This window comes from Pleurodeles waltl, chromosome 5 (genome assembly GCF_031143425.1).
Source record: "Pleurodeles waltl isolate 20211129_DDA chromosome 5, aPleWal1.hap1.20221129, whole genome shotgun sequence".
Classification (NCBI taxonomy): Eukaryota; Metazoa; Chordata; class Amphibia; order Caudata; family Salamandridae; genus Pleurodeles; species Pleurodeles waltl.
In genome coordinates this window covers 191,494,453-191,516,689 of record NC_090444.1, presented here as the reverse complement: position 1 = coordinate 191,516,689, position 22,237 = coordinate 191,494,453, and the positions used below count along the sequence as shown (strand labels likewise).

The window sequence follows — 22,237 nt, the reverse complement described above, 5'->3', positions numbered from 1 at the left end:
GTTGTATTGGTTTATTATGCCATGTTTCTACTTTTTCCAATGAGGTGACACCCTCACAAAGCCAGAAGGCCTTTTTGATACTCCCTTATATTTTGTTTAGTAGAGGTAGGGGTATTGTGATTATGTAGTTCAGGGCCGGCTAGAGTTACCTGAAAATTAGTCAAACCAGTAAATTTCTAAAAAGAAAGATTCTAATGGTGGTTGCAGCAACTGCTGGTGGCCATGAGATGGAGTAGAAAGTGAACATGCGTCCACAAATCTCTGCAATATACTGTTATTATGTGCACACGCAGGTAAAAAATATTGGTTGGTTTCAATGGCAGGAGATTTGAAGTAGTATTAACATTGTCAACGTAATCTACTTAATTCTTGGACCACATTCACTCAAATCACTGAATGGCAGGCCCCTGGAAGAATCAGGGTTGTACGCAGTTTGAGTATTTCATATCAAGGATTTGTGGAGATGGTGAGATGAAGGAATTTGATGGCATGTGCTAGAATGATTAACAAGGTGATGCAGAATAATTTATTTAAAATATAAAAGGTTTTCTGCTAGGGGTATTCTAATAGATACCTGGAATGTCCAGCTCTCAGATTGTAGGAAAATGGTACTCCTGTAAACTTCGGTTAGTCACTAGCTTAATTTGAAGTTTGTACTAATGGGGTGGTAGATGGTATGCCATGAAACGGACGGCTAAGGATTATCTGGATGAGGATCAAGAGAGTCTGTGCAAGATATGTTGGGAATCCAATGGATAGACTTGGAATCAATTGTGACACTTTTGTTCAGGGCCCTATCATATAGCCTTTGCCATTAAGACTCATGCCATCATGTTTATTTAGATGTACATCACTGAAGGTTAAATACAGTGTGGTGATGGGGTTAGAAACACTGATAACTGACAGAAAGCTGTATGTCATATCTTTAAACGTTTTCCTTTGTAGTAGACTCTATTTCTGAAACAAGCAATGTTCTTTAAGGGCCTTAAATCATTACTAGGTGAGGTAGTAACAGCTTACGTTCGGAAGATGTAAAGGACTGCCACTGATCAATTTCTGAAGAAGTAATTTAAGCACACCTACCTGTTAATGTTAAATTCCGGATGGACTCCTAATGCTAGGGCTGAATTGTGGAGGAAAGCAAGGTGTTTGCCTTTGAATTAAATGTCCGCTGGACTTTCTTTGTGGGAACTCAATTGTGGTAAGTGTATAACCTTGAATTTGACTGTGTCATGCGTCAGGCTATCAAGATCATCGATGTGGCAGTGAGCAAGGAAGCTTTTGGTGACACTGATTGTGGGTTCTGGGAGTTAGAGTGAGTGCCATATGCAAAGAATTGACAGTTGAAAATAAAGGCTACTTTTGTCACTCAGATGGAAGCTGAGTATTAGAGAGGGGACAGGCACGAAATCTATTGTGTTACCTATGTGGGTTTCATCAGATACCAGTTAGGAGAGAACTGGATTAGCATGTAAATAAATGGGAATGGTAGAATGAGAACCAACCAAAAGAGTGTTATGTCCATAATGCCTAGACTGGACACAGTTCACGAGAAGATGCCAGGATCAAATCTCATAGATCGACAATGAAGGACTATATAAATAAATGTGATGGGATTGTGGTGGATATTGTGAAATAATTGTACAGTCTTCACCAGATACTGTGTCTTTACAATTTTTAACTGAAACTTCATCTGTGAGAAAGCATTTTTACAGACTGTATTCTGTGACTGGAGATGATGGGTGGGAATTGGGGTGGCCAGACTGTGCACTGAACACCAATGAAAACCAATGGAATGTAATTAGGAGTGATAAGGCATATTTCTCAAGACTTTGCAGTGCTGCAAAGTCAAGCAGAGTGACAGAAAGCAGCATGAAGTTTTGAAAGGGTATTTACTTTATAGTGCTGGAAAAGTGCCCATTTCAGGGCACCACTTAGCCTCAAGGGAGCATTACATGGGTGGCTCGCAAGGTGTTTTTGATGCTAAGTCTATCTACTAAAATTGTCATCCCTGGCTTTGCATCAAAAAATAACACCTCTTCAAGCCAGTGCAAAGTTGTAGAAATCTAATTTTACACCAAACAGTTCATACATTGCATGTGTGTTGCACTGTACAGCACACATGCAATGTGTGAAATGTTTTAAAAATTGTTTAGGTGTAAAATGTTGTACCAAGAACAGTATACTTCCAGTACAAAATCTGTTAGACATAACATGCACACCTTTTCACCACCTTTGTGCTAGACTGTTTATTCACCATCGCCCAGGGATAAAGCAGTAGCAGGCCATTTTTAGTAAATATGGTTCTGTGCTGTTCTCTCCTCCTTACACAACACAGTGCAGATACTTTAGTTGTTGCACTATATTATAACCAATCTGCCCCTTGGTGGACTATGGACAGGCAGACACTGAAGAGGAATGGGACAAATGAGCAACATTTATATGATAGCAAGCATGCGCGTGAATAACAAAGATCAGGCCACTAGGCAGGCTTGAATTACATTGAATGCAGGAGGGGAGGACCATGTATTAGCCATTTTGAACATGAAATGTGTTTGTCCAATCTAAGTGTGCCTACCAGACACAGTGTGTGAACTGGGCATCAAGGAGCGAACATGCAGTAAATGGTCACAAGCCTGTTTGTGAAGATAAGACACAGAATGCACTTATCAATGTGGAAGTTATTGTGAATGTGTATCTGAAGGTAACTGGGGGCTGTTAAAGGGGGAGTCAGTTGAAACTCAGAGAATTAATTTTGTTTTTTTATCTAATAGTTTTATGTATCATACCTGAGTCCAAAGAGTGTTAGAGTCTTTCACTTAGAAATTGTTGGAGAGCAGATTGTCCTGACAATGAAAGTTTTGAGCAAAGATGCAAGAAAGCAGTGATGAAATATGACCAAACTTCACTGCACAATAAAGCAGCAGCCTACTGGACGGAGAACCATTCAGAGAGACACTAAGCTGAGAGAGCCAAGCCAGGTGGTGATGAAAAGGAAAGATTTAAGGTATTTTGTGAATTAAAAAGAATGGTTTTCATATGAAAACAGGCCAACATGTTCCATATTAGTGATGCAGCACCAGATAATGATTGTTTCTTTACATGAGAATTTTCTTATTTTTCATTAACTTATTGGAACCTGAGAAAGTGTGGCACTTTACTAAGTAAGGGCATTTTCAGATGGAGGGTTTTTTATGGAAGGCAGCACAATTCAAAGTTAATTCTTGCTATCTGGTTATCCAGTGGGGATGCCAAAGAATAGGCGTGATATGTTCAAACATTTTGCTCTATGATGAGTATAGTCAAGATGTATAGACTGGTTTGAGCAGAGCTGGTGATGCTTGTGATGTGCCTAATAAAATATAATTTTCAAATCTAGTCCAGAAATTACCAGTACTTGCACACTAACAAAAAGGAGAGAAGGGGAGGTTAAGACAGCCACAGTGGGGACTGCAGGCAAGACTGAAAACAAAGGGGTGGTTATTGAGAAGTAGGACTCATACCATCCACCAGGAGGCCATCCCACTTGTTTTTAGTCTGACCTGCAGTCCCCACATAACAAAGATGATACACCGGGGAACTGCAAAGGTATTTGTAACTCACTAATCTGGATCTTGACCTTATCCAGTAGTTCTTTTATCTAAGAACTCCCTCCTGCTCTGAGTCCATCAGGAGGTTGAGTCCGCCTTGGTGGTATTATCCTATGAGGGTAGTGAAAGTTTGCCGATGATGAAGCATGGCTCTATTAGGTGTTTGAGGCTTCCTCTTCCATAAGAATGATCTTCATTGAATAAGGGCACCCGGACTGGGACTCTGTAATTCACCCCAGAGGTTGTTATTCCCTGTCATTGGGAGGTAAGAAAACTGGAACGAGTTTTCGACCTGCAGAAGTCACACTAGGTTGCGATATGTGAATGACCAGTACTTGGACAGCAGTTTCAGGAGGTCAGTGGAGTTTAGGTGTTTGATTTTCTGATTTAGCAGATTTCTAAATTGGATTGATCTGAGGACTGTGGCAGATGGTAGATTCTAAGTAAAAAACCTAGGGATTTCCCTGAGGGCAAGAGACGGCTAGAAGCCCTCCACTGACAGGACATTTAGGAGGAGTCTGACATATTTGTTTCTGTCTTTGACATTAAGTTCAGACTTTTGTAAATTGAGGTATGGGGAATGTTCTGATTTCCAAGCTGATTTCTGTAGACAAGAGTGGAGGATAAGCATGACCATGAAAGTAGTGCTTCTCAAGAATACCTGCGTATCATCCAGAAATTGGTGTAGGAACCAACGCTACAAGTCAATCTCAAGAAACACCAAACATTAGATCACATTTTTCACAAATCACATGTTTAAATCATTTAATGATGTTTGGTGAGAAAGGAGTCATCAAAATTAATGTGGTGTTCCAAAGTGTGTATAAGCTTACTATAGTCATTTGTGTTAAAGTCTCTTGATAGCACAAGAAGAAGGGGTACACAGGGCTTTGTGATATACAATATATGGCTGACATTGTCTAGGATCTTTAGGGAGACTATTTCAATACTGCAGCCTAGGCGGAAGCCAGATTGCTAATCTGTAACCTGCTGCTTCTAGGTTAAAAGGTTGTTCAATTGAACTGCTATATATCTCTCTATCACTTTGTCCAGTGACAGGAAATTGGATACTGGTTGTTAGTTGCACAGAAAATTTGGAACTAGTTTGGAATTTGTAGAACTGGAGAGATGTGCAGCTTATTAAAGTGTCTTGAAATTTCCTTTGGGAAGATATATGTTAATTATTGTGCACCAGGGTTTTTTTAAGCTGTGAAAGTACTACTTTATGAGGTTCACTGGGAAACAACCCAGGTAGGTTGTAGATTGTGAGGATGAATGCACAATCATTTGGAGTTACTTTAAGGAAAGAATCACTGTGATGTTATTAGAAGTTATTGGTGGCAGCAAAACACCCACAAAAGAGTTGGGGTTCATATGTCATCTAATGGATGTTATCTTATCAGATAGGTAGGTGGAAATGTCCTCACATCTGTTAAGTGATGGTGGCAAGCGGCCTTCTAAGTGAGGAATGGTGTTAAAAGGAATGTGTCAGAAGAGATATTGGTCAGGGATGGAAGAGGTATCACTTTGCTCTAATGCAGAGTGCACATTAGGAGATCAAATCTTTCAGTCCTCACTCTGTCCTTCGATTTTTTAATTTTGTGAGCAGTTGGGGAGTGGTGGATTTACACTCATTTTCTCAATTCTAAGCCACATCATTTAAGGAGTCTGAAAACAGGAGTTGAGTTGGGTTTTTGCTGGATTCTTTTTTTTAATTTGAGGTTGAACTATACAGTCCATTGGATGACACTTTTACTCAAGATTCTAACTATGACATAAGCAGAAAGGTTATGTTTTTCGGTTTCAGAGTGATAAAGTCTACGAAAATGGTAGGTGGCAATTTTTTTCAATATTTGAATGCATATTTTCTTTTTAGAAGTTTTACTGATCTTAGGTCGAGAGTATAGTGGTTTGACCAGTCAATTCCTATCGAGCAGCATCATCTTAGTGAAAAGAATGGAAAGGATAAAGTCCAGAATACTGCATCCAATATATGTTGGCAGGGAAAAGTTGGAGAAAGTTGTGTAGAAGGACTGTAGGCCAGATGTAGTAAAATGACGTGGCAAAATGAGACTGGTAAGTCATTATTTTCAACCAACCTATGTACAAATAGGTCAGTTTGTAAAATTAATGTTTGGAGTGTGTCACAATCCAACATACCTCATCAATATGCGTAAGGCAGGTCGAACATTGAGGCTTACTCTGATTGAAGGCCATCACATGGATAGTGGCCTGATGGGGTCAGCACTGTTATTGCCTTTCAATAAAATATTTTTTCCCAAAGGCAGCCCATATTCCTTAAAGGAAATGAGGCTGTGCTTAAATAGTAAAGTTTACTTTTATTTTTGTTTGTTTGACACTAGGCAGTGGTTCCATGGACCACTGTCTGATCCACAACAAACTTTATTTTTAAATTTACAAAGGGCAGGTGGTCCTAGAGGGGCCCATTCACTTTTGCAAATGAATTATGACACCAACTTGAGTGTCAGACAAATTTCGATCTTATGAAAACATTTATACACATGATACCGATTTAGTATATAAAAAACTTAGTAGGTATCATTAAGGAAGGACATTTTAGAATTTTTACCTCCTGTTATCCAAGTTGCGGCTAACATTCCCAAGGTAGATGTTTTTGGGTGGCAGCATTTAGTGGGAGGTTACATAACATGAGAAATGATCATTGAAGTTGATGTTGAGTTATGTTGGGTCGTAGGTGGGTGGTAGATGGTGTACTTTTGTTATTTCAGTGCTGAGAAGCCCTTGAGGGACAAGCTTGCTTTTAAATACATGTTATGCATGTTACTCAAAGGAGATGAAGTTTGTGGTGGGTATAGATTTTGAAATCAGTGTTTATCTTTGAATGATGGGAATAACTCCTACTGAGATTGTATATCAGAGATCGTTAGCAAAAATATTGTCTAACAGAAACATAGTTTTATAAATATAATTTACAGAAATCTCATCTGTAGATTCTGCATTATTAACTTCAATGAGACAATATTTTTTGAAAACCGTATTCAGGACACAATGGGCCTGATTACAACTTTGGAGGAGGGTGTTAATCCATCCCAAATGTTACGGATATACCACCCGCCGTATTACGAGCGCATTATATCCTATGGAACTCGTAATACGGTGGGCAGGATATCCGTCACATTTGGGACGGATTAACACCCTCCTTCAAAGTTGTAATCAGGCCCAATATTTGTTTAAGATGCTATTTTGTTTATGACATTCCGATGCCACACCTTCTACTGATTTGAGCTGTTTACCATTATGTATGATTTTCTACCTTGGCGGAACCAGTGCGCCCGATGACTTGTGAGTGTACGGTAAATCAGGATTATGTGATGATAGAAGTGGCATTTTCTCCATCGTACATTTGCTGATCTGGCATTATAAAGCATGCATTCTAAATAGGAATGGTTGGTGGAAGTATATGGGAGTTTTGCAAGCTAGTGCAGTTGATAAGAATAAGATTCTTGGGGTAGTGTATTTGGAAGGCGGTTATTTAAGGTTTAGGGTGACAAAAAGTATCACTGATGATGGGAATGGAAATCTGATTTGACTGAGCAGCAAACTGCAGGATTTGTTTGATAAGTAATATGTTAATCATCTCACACAATAGTGGATCCGTTGTATTAGAATCAATATGCTTGGAGGAATGGCATGGATGGAGTGAGCACTGAAGTATATAGTGTAAGTTACAAATAATTAAACTTTCCGTAGGGGCAATCAGTGCAATTGGGTGATGTTACATGAGGCGTGCAGTCAATAACTTTCTCATTGAGGGCCTCAAAAGCCTCAGAGGCCAAAGTTTAGGGCAAGCTGTACGTCAGTTAGGACTGGAAGCACAACTGGAGAAAGATTTTACCTAAGTGTGTGTTGTTGTTTTTTACAAATATGTTTTTTCCAGGTGTGGGAGAACCACACATGGCTTTTCCAGCCGATAAGCCTCATTCATATTTTTTTTCTGGCACAGAAAGATAAAATTCACACCCATGCTTGAAATCACCTTTGCTTATCCTCCTTTGCTCTGCCAATTCCATACTACACCCCACACCAACCAGAGGTCTCTGCATACATTTACTGCCTGCCCATTTTGGCAATTTTGTGTGATTTTACACCTGTAAATTAAGTCCTAGGTGGCTTTACCCCATTCAATGCGCTTTAATTCCTAATTGGATGATATAGGGGTGGTGGAAATTTACCATTCCACCAATACTGTCCAACTTGTAATCAGGGACTTAGTGAATACAAATCCTTACAAAATGCTTTCTATGAAAAAGTTTGCAAGTGAAAGAACAATTAGCTGGTTGGAGAGGTTTTCAAACTAATTCAAAAGGCCAGGGCACTCGTATGAAATAAGATAAGAGTCTGTGCAGTTAGGTTCTTGGTCTTCGGAGAATCAATATATAATCCAAACAGAGTTAAAGTTCAGTGTCTTTATTCTTGTGCGAGGTTTTCATACATGTTCATAACATCAGAAAGATTCCATATGTGGTCATCACAACAACATCCAACAGCCAACACGTGTTTCGTCTCCGAGAAATTAATCTCATTGACTTCCACAGGGTAAAGTATAAGTAAGGTGTTAACATGAAGTCAAGCAGAACATCTGAAGGAGATGAGTGTTCATAAACAGGTAGAGAACCAATGCCAACTGTGTGTGTAGCAGCAGGTGGAGCACGCTTGGGAAATACATCATTCAGAAGAAATGTGAGATGTTTACTAGGCCCCCAACTCCGCAGTAAAGGGCTATTAAAAGTCACTGAGGGGGTCAGTTAGCGTACAGTGGCATGATGACACAGACTGAGTGCATTTATGAGGGCACCGATCTTCAATGTGACTTCCAAAACTCTTCTAATGTGCAGATTGGCGTCCCCAAAAGAGCACAACAATTTTACTATGTAGATAGCTGCTTTTATTGTAAAAGGAGGATTATTGGTTCAGTGTAAAATACATCAGGCTGTGCAACACAAACCCCACAGAGGAACTTAGAGGTCACGTAAGATTCACTAACACTTTGCACTAGGTTTGCATCAGAAAAATGACTCAAAAACGTGCAAAGAGTAGAATTGGGATTTCTCTCTGGAGCAAACATGTTTTGCACTAGGAAGTAACTGTAAAGTAATGCATAGCAGCTATGTGCGCTACTTTGCAACAGCGGTGTGTACCATGGGTAATTCCTAGGCATTCCCACACAACTACTCACAGATTTTATTGCAAATCCCTATGTACTAAAAGATAGACAAAGATTTTTGCAAAACATGTATGGTTCCTCAAGGCAGGTATAACGTTGCAGAAATGGTTTCTTTTCTCTAAACCTTTCCAACTTTGCTTCTGTGCTGGACTTTGCAGCCCACACACAAAGTAGAAAAAGAGTTACATTTTGTCAAAGCACAGCGTTTTGTGCTAGAAGAGCACCCTTCCACTTTAAAATCTATGCTTGACATCATGCACATATTTTTGCACTATGGTACAATAGTGTGGGCATTCGTGCAAGGCAATCTAAAGTGTGTGAACACTAGGGGACAGAGAAACAGCACCATAGGTTAATAGATATTTCGCTGTTCTGCTCTTGCCCTTTTTTACACAACCAGCACAGCATTTTAGGCTGCTGAATTGCATTTTAATAAAAACTTAATAAACAGGGCCTGACTGGGAACCCAAAGCAGCCATGGCAATTTTGTCAGACCAGCCACCATCCTGTGTGTGGGGGGGGTGATGTGGGCTGGTGTGGGCAGGGAGGTTAAGTGAGGGGGAGCGAAGAGTGTGAAGCACTGCTGCTTCTGTAACTGGGTACTGAGTTTGCAGCACTGCTGCAAAACCGTCCCCCATTAACCAAACTGTCCCCCACTGCTTCAAAACCGGCCCCCATCCTTCCAGCGCACTGGGAAAAAGTCCGATGCCCGCTACGGCCAGTCCGGCCCTGTTAGTAAATCTACCTCTAAATTTCCCCTATAGCTTCCCTTGCTGAACATTCTGACAATGAGTATAGCAATAAAACAAATCTAGGATAGGTAAAGAAGAATGTGATGGACATTCATGTAGTCTACAATACCTTGCATTGATACGAGAGCTGCTAAAAAGTAAAGGTACTTCAAAAGCCACCTGTTGAGTGTTAGATACGGGTGGTCCAAATGCAGAAAAGTAACTATAAATAATCATGAGAAAAACTGAAGATATTCCTAAAAATGTTTACTAATATTTGGTCAACACACCCTGGAAGGATTGACAAAAAAAACATATGTAGTACAATTTCTTTCAAACTTTTTAAACATGAATTGAATGGCCTGATCAAAGACGATTAATAAAATCTCTTCATTGTACAGGTCGAAAACAAATTTGCTTCTCATCCTTCAATGTTTATATAATGGAAAGCCTGGCAAAGGTGCTTTTTATTCTACAACGAATTATGGCCAAAAGTTGAATTTATGTGCTCACCTAGATGCTTTCATGAAAAACTAAAGCAGGCTATGCTCATTTAGGGCCACATGTAGGTAGCTGTTTGCAGGTCGCAAACAACAAATTTCTCTGTTTGCGACATGCAAAAAGCACATCGCAATGCACAAACCCCGTTTTGCGATTCGGTAACCTGGTTACCGAATCGCAAAACAGGTTTGCGACTCGCAATTAGGAAAGGGTGTTCCCTTCCTAATTGCGACTCGCAGTGCAATGTAGGATTGTTTTGTGACCGCGGTCGCAATCCAATCGCACTTAGCACCCATTTCAAATGGGTGCTAACTCATTCGCGTTGTGATTGTCACTGTAAAAAAAATTTTTTGTAATGCATCTCGTTTTCCTTTAAGAAAAACGAGCTTCATTACAAAAAAAAAAGCTGCTTTATTGAAAAGCAGTCACAGACATGGTGGTCTGCTGTCCGCAGCAAGCCACCATCCCTGTGAGGGCCGCCATTCGAAAGGGGGTCGCAAATTGCGACCAACCTCATGATAATTCATGAGGTGGGCATTTGCGACCCCCTTGCGAATCGCAGATGGTGTCAGGGACACCATCCAACATTTTGATTTGCGAGTCACAAATTGCAGGTCACAATTCTGAAAGTTGCTACATGTGGCCCTTAGGGCCTGATTCTAAGCTTGGCGTGCGGCAGGAGCCGCCCGCCAAGCGGGAACCGCCAGAAGACCGTACCGCGGTCAACAGATGGCGGCGGTCATTCTGGGTTTCCCACTGGGCTGGCGGGCAACCGCCAAAAGTCCGCCCGCCAGCCCAGTGGGAAACACCCTTCCCACGAGGAAGCCGGCTCCGAATGGAGCCGGCGGAGTGGGAAGGTGCGACGGGTGCAGTTGCACCCGTCGCGAATTTCAGTGTCTGCAAAGCAGACACTGAAATTCTTTGTGGGGCCCTCTTACGGGGGCCCCTGCAGTGCCCATGCCATTGGCATGGGCACTGCAGGGGCCCCCAGGGGCCCCACGACACCCCATACCGCCATCCTGTTCCTGGCGGGCGACCCGCCAGGAACAGGATGGCGGTATGGGGTGTCAGAATCCCCATGGCGGCGCAGCAAGCTGCGCCGCCATGGCGGATTCCCATGGGCAGCGGAAAGTCGGCGGTACACTGCCGGCTTTCCGCTTCTGGCCGCGGCTGTACCGCCGCGGTCAGAATGCCCGGCGGAGCACCGCCAGCCTGTTGGCGGTGCTACCGCCGACCGCCAGGGTCAGAATGACCCCCTTAGTGTTTTAGCCCAAGAATCTGTCAATACTTTCAGCTTTGCTGAGCTAGAGGCATACACGTATTTATTTCAAGAGACTCATACCATAATTCTTGTATTTGAAAATCATGATTCTCGAAATACTTTAGTGCTTTGCTGGTCTACGACTAGGAATACATTCAACCATGGCAATTTTATTGTGATATTACATATCCACGTGCTTATAAAACGTACCAATATGTTTGAATCATATGTAAATTAGTGAAACAAAATCAAGATACTGCAGAAGGATTAAGTATTCAATACCCCTCCTCACTGTAATTTATGCCTTTCGCTGTAGAAGACAAATGCTGATCCTTTATTCGATTTTTCATATGTTTGCTGCTTCTTAAACACAGAAAGGAGAAATGCGTTTTCAACAGACAGAATAAATCATCCCTTAGTACAGGAGTTAAAAGTGAGCATAACTGTTCACCGTCGGTTCATTATATTTTCTACTTTATAAAGAAATTCTCAAAGAATTCCAAGAGAACTCTTGGTATTCAGATCCACTGCAGGTGGGTATGCAATAACAGGATTATTTCAGTATCAGGAGATGTAAGGTCCAAATATTTTTGTGTACTGAGATGTAACTCAAAGAAATTTGCAATTGTAATTCACCACTGAGGAACCACTTTATCTACACGCACATTAATTTTGTATTCTGTGTCTCTTCTCACCCAGACGCACTTGATAGGAAAACATTAATGCACTCCATTAGAGGAGGAGAAACTCCTTGCAATTGTTGTTCAATCACCGATAAACGTGCTAGTTTTTGTGTGTTGGCCAACTTTTACTGGTGGGTCCCTTCGTGAGTACCAACAAAACCATCTCTAATGAGTGGACCTGAACATGATGCTAATGATGTTGTTTCATTGTGCAAATGACGTGAACTCGTGTGTGCAAAGGTTTATAAGAATCAGGCTATATATTTGCAGCCTGCTGATTAAGGGGTGAAGCAAATCAATATTTATACTCAATCTCATTTGTCAGACTTTGAAAGTAGAGCAATGTTAGATTGTTAGTTACTACATCCCCTAGGAGCCCTGCACAAGTAGTGCAACATCATTTAATTTAATTGTTGCTTTAGTGTAAAACTTAGGGCCTGATAATGACCTTGGTGGAGGGGATAACTGTCACAAACATGACGGATTTCCATCCCACTATATTACAAGTGCCATAGGATATAATGGAACTTGCAATACGGTGGGTGGGATATCCGTCACATTTGTGATGGAGTAATCCCCGCCGCCAATGTCGTTATCAGCCCCTAAATGTACTGTGGCCTAGTGTTATGTTTGTTGCAAACCAATTTGTTCTGAGCCTGGAGCAAAATGGATTTGCACTCTTTTTTGCAACATTGTAAAATTGATGTTGAATGATTCAAACCATACCATTATCCAATAATAAAATCTAAACACTTCATTATATGGATCAATCTTTTCATAATACATACTTCAAAGATGTTTACCTTTACTTGCAGTATTTGCAAAGGCGTCCTGCTTCACCCAGATGTCCTGAAAATACAATGCGGAATTGAGTAGAGAAGGTAACCAGCCTATTCTCTCCACATAGATGCATGCATGTATTGATGATGAACACAGAGCAGTTGAAGAACAGGGTTTCCATAACTGAAACACTGAGGTACAGCCACCCCACCAGTGGGGTTAGGAAGTTCTGAAGCAAAATGATTTATTTATTAATAGAACACATCTTGAAATAAGGTGCCTAGGTTTATGCTAATTAACACACATTTAATGAAATTTGTAGTAGGTAACAATAGTTAGACAACATAAGCATACAAAAAAATTAATAATGTGCTGATTTAAGTTACCTTAATTAATGCCATGTTAACTGTGATTTAATCATTAGCATTGAAATTCCTGCTTTCCATATTTAACCATTGTTTTGCACAAAATGTTTTTCTCTTTGTTGCAGATGCTGTAACTTTCCAGAGGCCTTCTGTTAGTAAATAGGCCGTTGTTATGTATGAAACTACTGATTGTGAGGTTCTCACCAGGAAGAGAGGAGAGAACAGGAAGGATGATTCATGGGAAAAACTGTCTGAACCACAACATGTGGACAAAATATCTTTTCAAGGACTTGTGTCTGTGGCTCATTCAGAAGACATGAGAAACTGGAGAGTTTATCTACTGCCAAAGGTTTACGGATATCCTATTGGATGCTATGAACAAAGAAAGTAATACTTGTTTTCATCTATAATACTGTGTGTTTATAGTAGTGCATCTTCCTAGAGTAGGAGACGTTTCTCTTGCTGCATTTTTGGTGACTTTCAAACCTATACTCTATTTAGATGTCTCCTGGTTTATAGCTGTGAATGCTTTCCAGCATGATCCTTTCATTATTGAAGTACAAATGCTTTATGCTTATTCATTCATTCTCTCATCAGAACGCTTCATTGGTTTTCAGAAACTGACACTTCATTCTATTCCATTCTAATTTAATTTAGATTAGATTTTTTATGTCACACACTTGATGTAGTATTACAATCGGAATTGCTTTTTTGATTAATACTATATTGTTCCTCAAACTTAAATATTGATTATTGATTGATATTAATTTCTAATTATGATGCTTCAAAGATTAATACTTATGGAATAAATATTTGAAACTACAAAGGTTGATTAATAAAACCCTTTAACTCACACTAATTCTCTTTGCTTGCTTAATAAAGTCTTAAAATATTTTATTATATATATAGACTTTGATTTAGCTGAATGCTTCTTTTAACTTCTCCTTTTTGATGCACAAAGGTCTATGTAACCAATGGCGGGAGTTATCTAATGATTACACCTGAAATTAATGTTAATGTTGTTTGTAAATTTTTTGTTGTAAAGCACGCAAATGTCATGAGACGTCTTGGCACTGTGGTGTAAATAGAGGTCTCGCAGTGCTGTGACAACAAGTTTATAGAAGCCAGTAAAAAGTCAGGTTTTTACATCTTTTCTGAACCTAAGCATGGTGGACTGTGATTTTATAGTGGAAGGCTGTTCCATAGCTTTGCCGTGCAGCCAATGAAACTCCTACCTCCCCAGTTGGCTATAGAATAATGGGGTGTGCTTGCTCATGATGCAACCACCTAATATTGATATTTCACCAAGTGGGAGGGAAAACTGCACTCAAATGAACTCAAGCATTTCACCCAACACCATAAAATGTTTTTCTTGTACTCTCCATATCAGGTCCTTAATTTGTGGGCATGTAGGTATAGCCTTACATTTCTCTTTGAGTTCTCTCTGTTTGGTCTGTTTTCACTCATGCAATGCTGCCCACAACTGCTATGTCCTTTTCATCATGGCGCCATGATGATAATTTAGTGTATGTTGGCACTTAGTGACTGCACTCAATATACTGTCAATCTGACACATTACTTCTATCTGGCTCCAAAGAACACGGGTAATCCACCTTGAGCAGATGTGACAGTATTGTTTGTCTCTAGCTTACTCTGTGGCTGCATATGAGACAAGGTTCTCAGGTACATATGATGTATTCTTGATAAATGATATGCTGTCTTGCCTCTTCCAGGGCTTGTGCCCACATATTCAGTGCTAATTTTCCCCTAAAGCATGATTTTCTGTGTCCTCCTTTCTTTTATTTGACAAGGTGTTTGGGGTGCAGCAGTCTTGTCTGTGTGGATGGCAATTTGGAATCCAGAAAAGATCTAGTGCGTGCGTCGGGAATAGATACAAATGTATGAAGAATCCAGTAGTACGCACAAGTGGTAGGTTACTTTTGTAGTATTTGTGAAGGTCTGTATACTATGCTACTGGAGGAGATCTAGAGTTCCTACCCGTCAGGATGTCTTGCTTACTGTTTAGAATCCAGTGGGTGCAATGTATAATACTCCAAAACCACTCACGTAGCATTTATTTCAAGGAAAGAAAGGCTGGAAATGGTCACAGAATATCAGTGCCATGTGGAAAAATATTTTGCTTCTGTAAGGACACACTATACGATGGAACCTGCCAACAAAGTTGGCCATGCACCAGACGGTGGTGGAAGGTTCCCAGTGGTAGAACTTTCAACAAGGGTGCTGAGGAGCTGAAACCAGGGCTCTGGAGGGCAGAGGGGAAGCAACCAAATTCCAAGTGGGGAGCTGGCCTGAGGACCTTCTCAATGGGGTCACACTGCGGCCTCATTTAAGCAGATCCTGAGGTGGGAGATGTGCTGGGGTGGTGGGCGGACTAGCGGCAGGTGAAAAAAAAATAGTGGGAAAGCAGCAGGGGTGACGCAGGGGGCGAGAAGCAAGTGGTAAACAGGGGGACAATCGCAGGGAGACACAAACTGCTACCCCAGCACACTTGGCAACAAAGTAAAAACAACAACAATAGAGCAAAACAGAGGAAAAGAACAACACAGTGGGCACAATAGGCAACAAAAGAAAAACAAAAAGAGAGGAACAGAGAAAACAGAGGAAAACAACAGCACAGTAGGCACAATAGGCAAAAAAGGAAAAAAACAAGAGAGGAACAGAGCAACAACAAAAGAGAAACAGGGCACAATGGCCATCATCAAAGGAAAAACAGCAGGAGAGGAACAGATCAACAAGGAAAACAACAGCACAAGCAGTAACCAGAAGGCAGAGGAAGGCACCCAGTGGTAGCGCTCTCAGCAAGGGTGCTGAGGAGCTGAAACCAGGGTTCTGGAGGCTGGAGGGGGCAACCAGACAGGCTGGCCCAAGGAGCTTCTCCAACTAAAATAGCAGGGGGTGGTCCTGTGGACCCACCAGGCCCCAGGGACTGCTGCCTCCCCAGGAATTAAATAAAATTAAAGCAGGAGCTCCGTTATGTACTCCCTGCCCTGGGGATCACCACCTCCTTGGAGCGAATAGAAAGATGGAGGGGGGCCATAGGGCCCCTCTCATGATCCATAGATGGCCCTGGGGACCGCCACCCCCCAGGGCCAGCTCCTGCTCCCTCCCGAGTTGGCCACCGTGAGGAGATAGCTATTTGCTTTTGCTTGGCAGGAGCTGACAGCTCCTCCTGTCAAACAGCTCCCACTTGCTGAAAGTGGAGGTTGCATCTCTTTCCCTTTTGCAAATATGTATGCAGGGAAAGAGATGAAAACATTGTTCCAGCAAGCAGAAAGCTTGCTGGAGCAATGCCGGCTCCCGCAGGAGACGGAAGCCTGTGGGACAGCAGGTGCCTTAATCGGATGGAAAAGATAGAGATTGTTATTACAATGGTCCCTCCATACAGTGGCTTAAAGGTGTCACACTTGCAAGGTCTTTGCTACAAATGTTATAGTTATGTTTTGATAAACAGCAGAATACAGTCACCTCTGGCCTACGAGCAAAGCTCTGGGACTGTCACTCAGTAGGTTGAAAGTTCAAATCCTGGTATCTCATGGAAGTGTGTCTGTTAATTTACTCGTATTTTGAATGGTAAACATTGCTTGTGATGGAACATTTACGTGTTTTTCCCATCGCCAACTTTGACATCGAGATGTCTGGACACTGCATAGTAAAGAATCACCTGCGGCCTAGTGGTTAATATCTCAGTTCACACAGAGGGTTGAGGGTTCCAGTCTAGGTGTGTCAGTTGTTTTTTCTCAGCTTTAAATTAGTTTCAACACATCTTCCTCCACCTCTTGTACAAATTTAGGAGAATAGGGAAAACGAGTGTAAGGTAAACAAGATTTTACATGCAAGAATTGTGAGACTACCATTCCTAATAGATAGAAGGCGAGTGCCAAAGAAACAAACATGTGAACCAGCTTCCAATTTTTGTTTGTTATATTAATTTTATGTAAGATATCCTGACAAACCAAGAGCTCCCCTGCTGTGACAGTGGCTTTTTAGGAGGAGGTACTGTCAAAATGCATGGCTTACTTTTTAAGGACTCAGGTGGTATGGGGGTATAATACTCCAAACCTCCTTGAGCTAACTTAATTTTGATGAAGAAAATGCTGGCAGGAGTCACAATGTGTTAGCGTCACTTGGCAAAAGGCTTCACATTGTGTAGCAGAAGCAACTCTGAACCACTGGCTAAAAGTTACTTCGTATTTCACAGCATTTGTGCATTGCAATTGTGATGAAATGATAAAAAAGCAGCCAGGACCTTACTTTATGAATTCATTATTTCATTTGGAGAGCAGCTGCTTCCAGGAGGAGAAATTACTGGTGTACAGTTTAGAATTAAAAAACATATTTGGAAATCAAATTGTGTTGTGAAAACAAACTGAATTTTGACTATATAAAGTTACTATCTTAGAGAGATTGTAACTCTGGGTTACTTCTAATGAAGGTAAAGGAAGGACGGAATTCTCACACTGAACTACTGGGTCTCCACTAGGTAGTTATAGTTAGGACCAAGTTTTTTTGTATTGCCTATATCTTTGGCGTTGCTTGACGAATCTTCACAAAACTTTCCAAAAACCTTTGTTAGCCAAGCCAGCTGCTGTCTGGATAGTTTCTGCGGTGATCTGTACAGGTGGGAGCAAGAAAAAAAGGGTTTCCAAAACACCTTTTCACTGTTCATTTTTCCATAGGAGAAACTGAACAGCGATAGCGCAGACCCTACTGGATGGAATTACACCAATTTGGAAGATAGGTAGGTCCTGGTCCAGAAAGCAATCTTGTTTTGTTTTTATGTAAATCAGTTCAGTAGTTTGTGAGAAATTAAGGGGAAAACAAATTTGTATATATAGGGACGTGAAGGATTCGCAACTCCTCCCTATCTCATACTGAGAGCTGGTTGGCTGTCATCACTTCAACCAAGAAGTGTTGGCAGACATCTTTGGACTCCGCAGCTGAGTCCCAGAAATTTTGTTTGTTTTTAAAAAGCAGAAAAGGGGCCAGGGTGCAGACACCAGAATGCCTTAACTCTGGTTCTGGAGCCCCAGAGGGACCCCCAGGGCTAAAAAGCATTTAAAACATTTTTTTGCAGTGATTTGCAGCAGATCCGGTGAACATTTTTAAAAAAATTAAGCAGAGGTTCCTGCGACTCATCTTTTTTAAGTCCCTGGGTGGGCCAAGTCCCGAGGGCATTCTTTAAATGGAGTGCATTGGCTGCACAGCTCCACCGCGCCCCAGGGACCACCATCTCCCCGGGCTAAAGTAATTACTGGTGTGGGAATGGCCCATCGGCTTCTCCACAGCCCAAGAGACCACCACCTCCCTGGGGCTTTGATTAATTAACATGTGGGAGCCATGCTGCCCCCCCACTGCCCCAGGGACTGCCACCTCCCCGATGCTTTATAAATTAAATAGGGGGGCAGGGGACCCCTACCGCCCAGGGCTTTATTACTATTCATTGCGGGAGAGGCCCTGCAGCACCCCGCTGCCCTCGGGACCACCAGCTCCATGAGGGCAAAGATTAAAAAGCAGTGAAGGGGGTTAGTTTCGGACCTTCTTAGCCCCATGGACCACCACCTCCCCAGGTCTATATTTGTTGGAGGGGGGGGCCATGTGGCCCCCCTTAAGAAGCCAATGATGGCCCTGGCAGTTAGGCTCCTGCTATGTCCCATGGTGCCCACACCCGGGACATAGCTTTTTGATGTTGCTTGGCTGCAGCTTTGACAACTGCAGCCAAGTCACAGCAAACACTCCACTTTTTGACAGCGGGACCTATCAAACAGGTCCCTCTTTCAAAAAGCAGAGTTTTCACAGATATGTGTGCATGGAAGAGAGATGAAAGCTTTCCTTCAGTAAACACAAAGCTGCTACTTAAATCAGCTGCTTGCTTGCTGAATCAATGGGACTGCAGGGAAGGCCTTTAGGCTTCCCTCGCAGACCCAGATAGCCCTTAAAGGACACACCATAAAAAATATTTACAAAAAACATGTAGGCACCACGGGGGAGCCCTTGAGTGCTCCCCTGTGGTCCCAGATAGCCCATAAAGGGCTAAAAATGTGGAAAAAAATAATAGCTTAAGTGTGAAGCTCACATACCTTCACTTTGAGGGTTCAAATCCAGCAGCACTCCTTTCCTTCTTTATTTTTTTAAGTTAAAAAGATTAAGGCTCATATGAAAGGTAATCTTTTTTAAATGAGAAATACATTTTTGTTTTCAAATTCTGCAGAAACATCTCATCCTAAGTATATCATACATCAACGCCTAACCCAGTCTCTATCTCTCTCCCTTTCATTCTCTTTCTTGCCCTCTTTCAATCTCTTTCTCCCACTCACACACCCACTCAGACACTTAGGCACCCACTCACAGAGCCAATCAGACACTCACACACTCACAGACCCACTCAGACCCTTGTGTAGTCAGTCAGAGCCCCAGTCAGACCCTCATGCACCCATGAACAGACCCACTCAGACAGTTACGCACCCACTCACAGACCCACTCAAACTCTCACACACCCACTCATGGATCCACTGACACCCTCATGTACCCACTCCCAGACCCACGCACATACTGTTGCACCCACTAAAACACTGATGTATGCACTCTCACACCCAGACAGACACTCTCAAAGCCACTCTCACCACCAGATACACCCTCTCACACCTATTCTTACATCCAGAGAGGCCAGGGGCAATTTCCGCCACGCATGGCCAAGGTTACAGGGATGTTATTGTTAGGAAACAGAATTTTAAAAAAACATAGAAATTCACTGAAAAAGGTTACAGGGACGTTATCGTGAGGGTCACATTTTAAGCGTACTAAACCTTAGAAATTCACTGGTTATAGTCAGAGTTATTCAACTAACTATATCCCATGCCCTAAGGTAACCATAACTGGCACCTTCACCATGCACTTATGACATCTTTGATTACATCATTATAATCAATGTATTATTTGCAGTAGCATTTTTGACAAAATAAACTGTGCATGGCGGGGGTGCAAATTATAGTTACCTTAGCGCACAAGTTATAATTAGTTGAGATAACTCTAACAATAACTGATGAATTTCTAAGGTTTTGTATGTTTAAAATGTGAACCTAACAAACACTGTTTCTGTAATTTTTGTTTTTTTCAGTGAATATAAATATATATATGTCCAGCCTCGGGACATAGCTCTTTGCTGTGGTTTGGCTGCAACGCTGCAACCAAGCTAAGCCACAGCAAACAATTCGGGTTTTGACAGCAGGGCCTTTAAAGCAGGTCCCGCTGTCAAAATCTAAAGTTTCATCTTGGTCCCCTGCAACAGAGATTAAATGATTCAGCAAGCAAGGAGTTGCAGCAGCTCCATGCTTGCTGAAGCACTGGCACTGTGGGGGAAGGCTTAAGGCTTCCCCCGCAGTGCCAGGTACCCCATAAGGGCTTTTTAATAAAAAAAATGTTAAAAATGTTAAAAGTAGGGACTGAGTGCTCCCTCGTGGTCCCACATAGCCCATAAAGAGCTTTGTAATAAAAATATCAATTACAAAAAAATCAATCAAAAACTAGGAACCATGGGGGAGCCCTTGAGGGCTCCATCGTGGTCACACATAGCTTATAAAGGGCAAAAAAAACACTGAGCTATAGGGGGTTTGAGTCCAGCTAGACTAATTTCTTTTTTTTTTTTTTTTTTAAATAAACAAAATATTATAATGTAAAAAAATATTAAATAAATGTTTTGGTTAAATCCAACAAAAATATCTCATTCTAAGTGTATGAGAAAATAAAGCCTAAAAAATCTTTCTTTCTCTATCTCTTTCTGTCTCTCTTTCAATCAATTTCTCCCACTCAAAGACCCACTTAGACACTTACAACCCCACTCAGACACTCATGCACCCACTCACAGACCCACGCACACACTGATGCACCCACTAAAACACTGATGTACCACTCTCACACCCAGACAGACAATCTGACAGCCACTCTCAGCCCCAGATACACCTTTGCACACCTATTCTCACACACAGAGAAGCTGCAACTAACTCCTGATGCACACAGCAAAAGGGCTGTGCACAGTGTGGGTTTGGGTGGTTAGGGGTGTTGGCCGCAGGCCAGGTCTTGCAGGCAACCTTGCCTGCACATGGGTGAAGGACATGCACGGTTGGGTGATTAAAGGGGGTTGGACTCAGGGTGCCAGGACCTGTGGGCAACCGCTGATGGGCACGGCCAAAGGCTGTGCAAGTGGTAATTGGAATAACGTATAGTAATTAGAATTACTATAAGTTAACAATAATAAAAGAAATTCTCTGAAAAAAAGCAAGGGTTACAGGGATGTCATAGTTAGGTTCTGAATTTACTTGTACAAAACCATAGAAATTCAGCAGCTATAGTTAGAGTTCCTTCAAGTAACAATACCTCGCGCCCTAGGGTAACTATAACTCACACCCTTGCCATGCACAGCTTTCTTATCAATAATTATATTGCAAATGTTGCGGTGATAATATCCAAGATGCTATAGAAGATCTTAGCAATGATGTAATATGTGGAGTAATTAGCTGTGTATGGTGAAGGTGCGAGTTATTCTTACCTTACGGCGAGAGTTATACTTACTTGAAGGAACTCTAACTACAACTGCTCAATTTCTATGGTTTTGTATGAGTAATTTCAGAACCTAATTATAATGTCTCTGTAACCTTTGTTTTTTTCAGTGAATATTATCCACTGTCAGTCACCTGTAGGTAGTTATAGTTATGGTCTAGTTCCAAAGGAAAGGATTTTTTTATTTTGCCAATTACCTTGGTGCCAATCTTCAAAAAAAATTCAAAACTTGTTTGCCACTCACTTCAGCTGCTGTCTTGAGAGTTTCTGAGTGATTCGTCAAGCAGGACTGAGAAAAAGGGGGATGTCCCAAAATGTATTTTTCCCGTGCAATTTCCCATAGAGATTTTAGACACAACTACAATCCGATCAGCTGGACAGAATTACACCAACTTTGGCACAAACCTAGATCTTGGTCTAGGAAGAGTGCTTTTTGTAATTTGGTGTAAATCTGTTCAGTAGTTTTGGAGTTATTTAAAAAAAAAAGATTTATGTATCTAGAGATGCAGATCCACCGTGGATCTAGGTGGATTCGAAGATCCACAC

The 22,237-nt window shown here is 41.5% G+C and overlaps 1 long non-coding RNA gene across 1 annotated transcript in view; it reads right to left on the bottom strand.

Annotated features, from left to right (window-relative positions):
* LOC138297231 (uncharacterized) overlaps positions 1-22,237 on the bottom strand; it is a 313,159-nt gene that overhangs the window by 30,957 nt on the left and 259,965 nt on the right. Inside the window, exon 2 of the long non-coding RNA XR_011203952.1 lies at positions 12,776-12,821. This is a non-coding gene — a long non-coding RNA (uncharacterized lncRNA). The remainder of the gene's footprint in view (positions 1-12,775; positions 12,822-22,237) is intronic.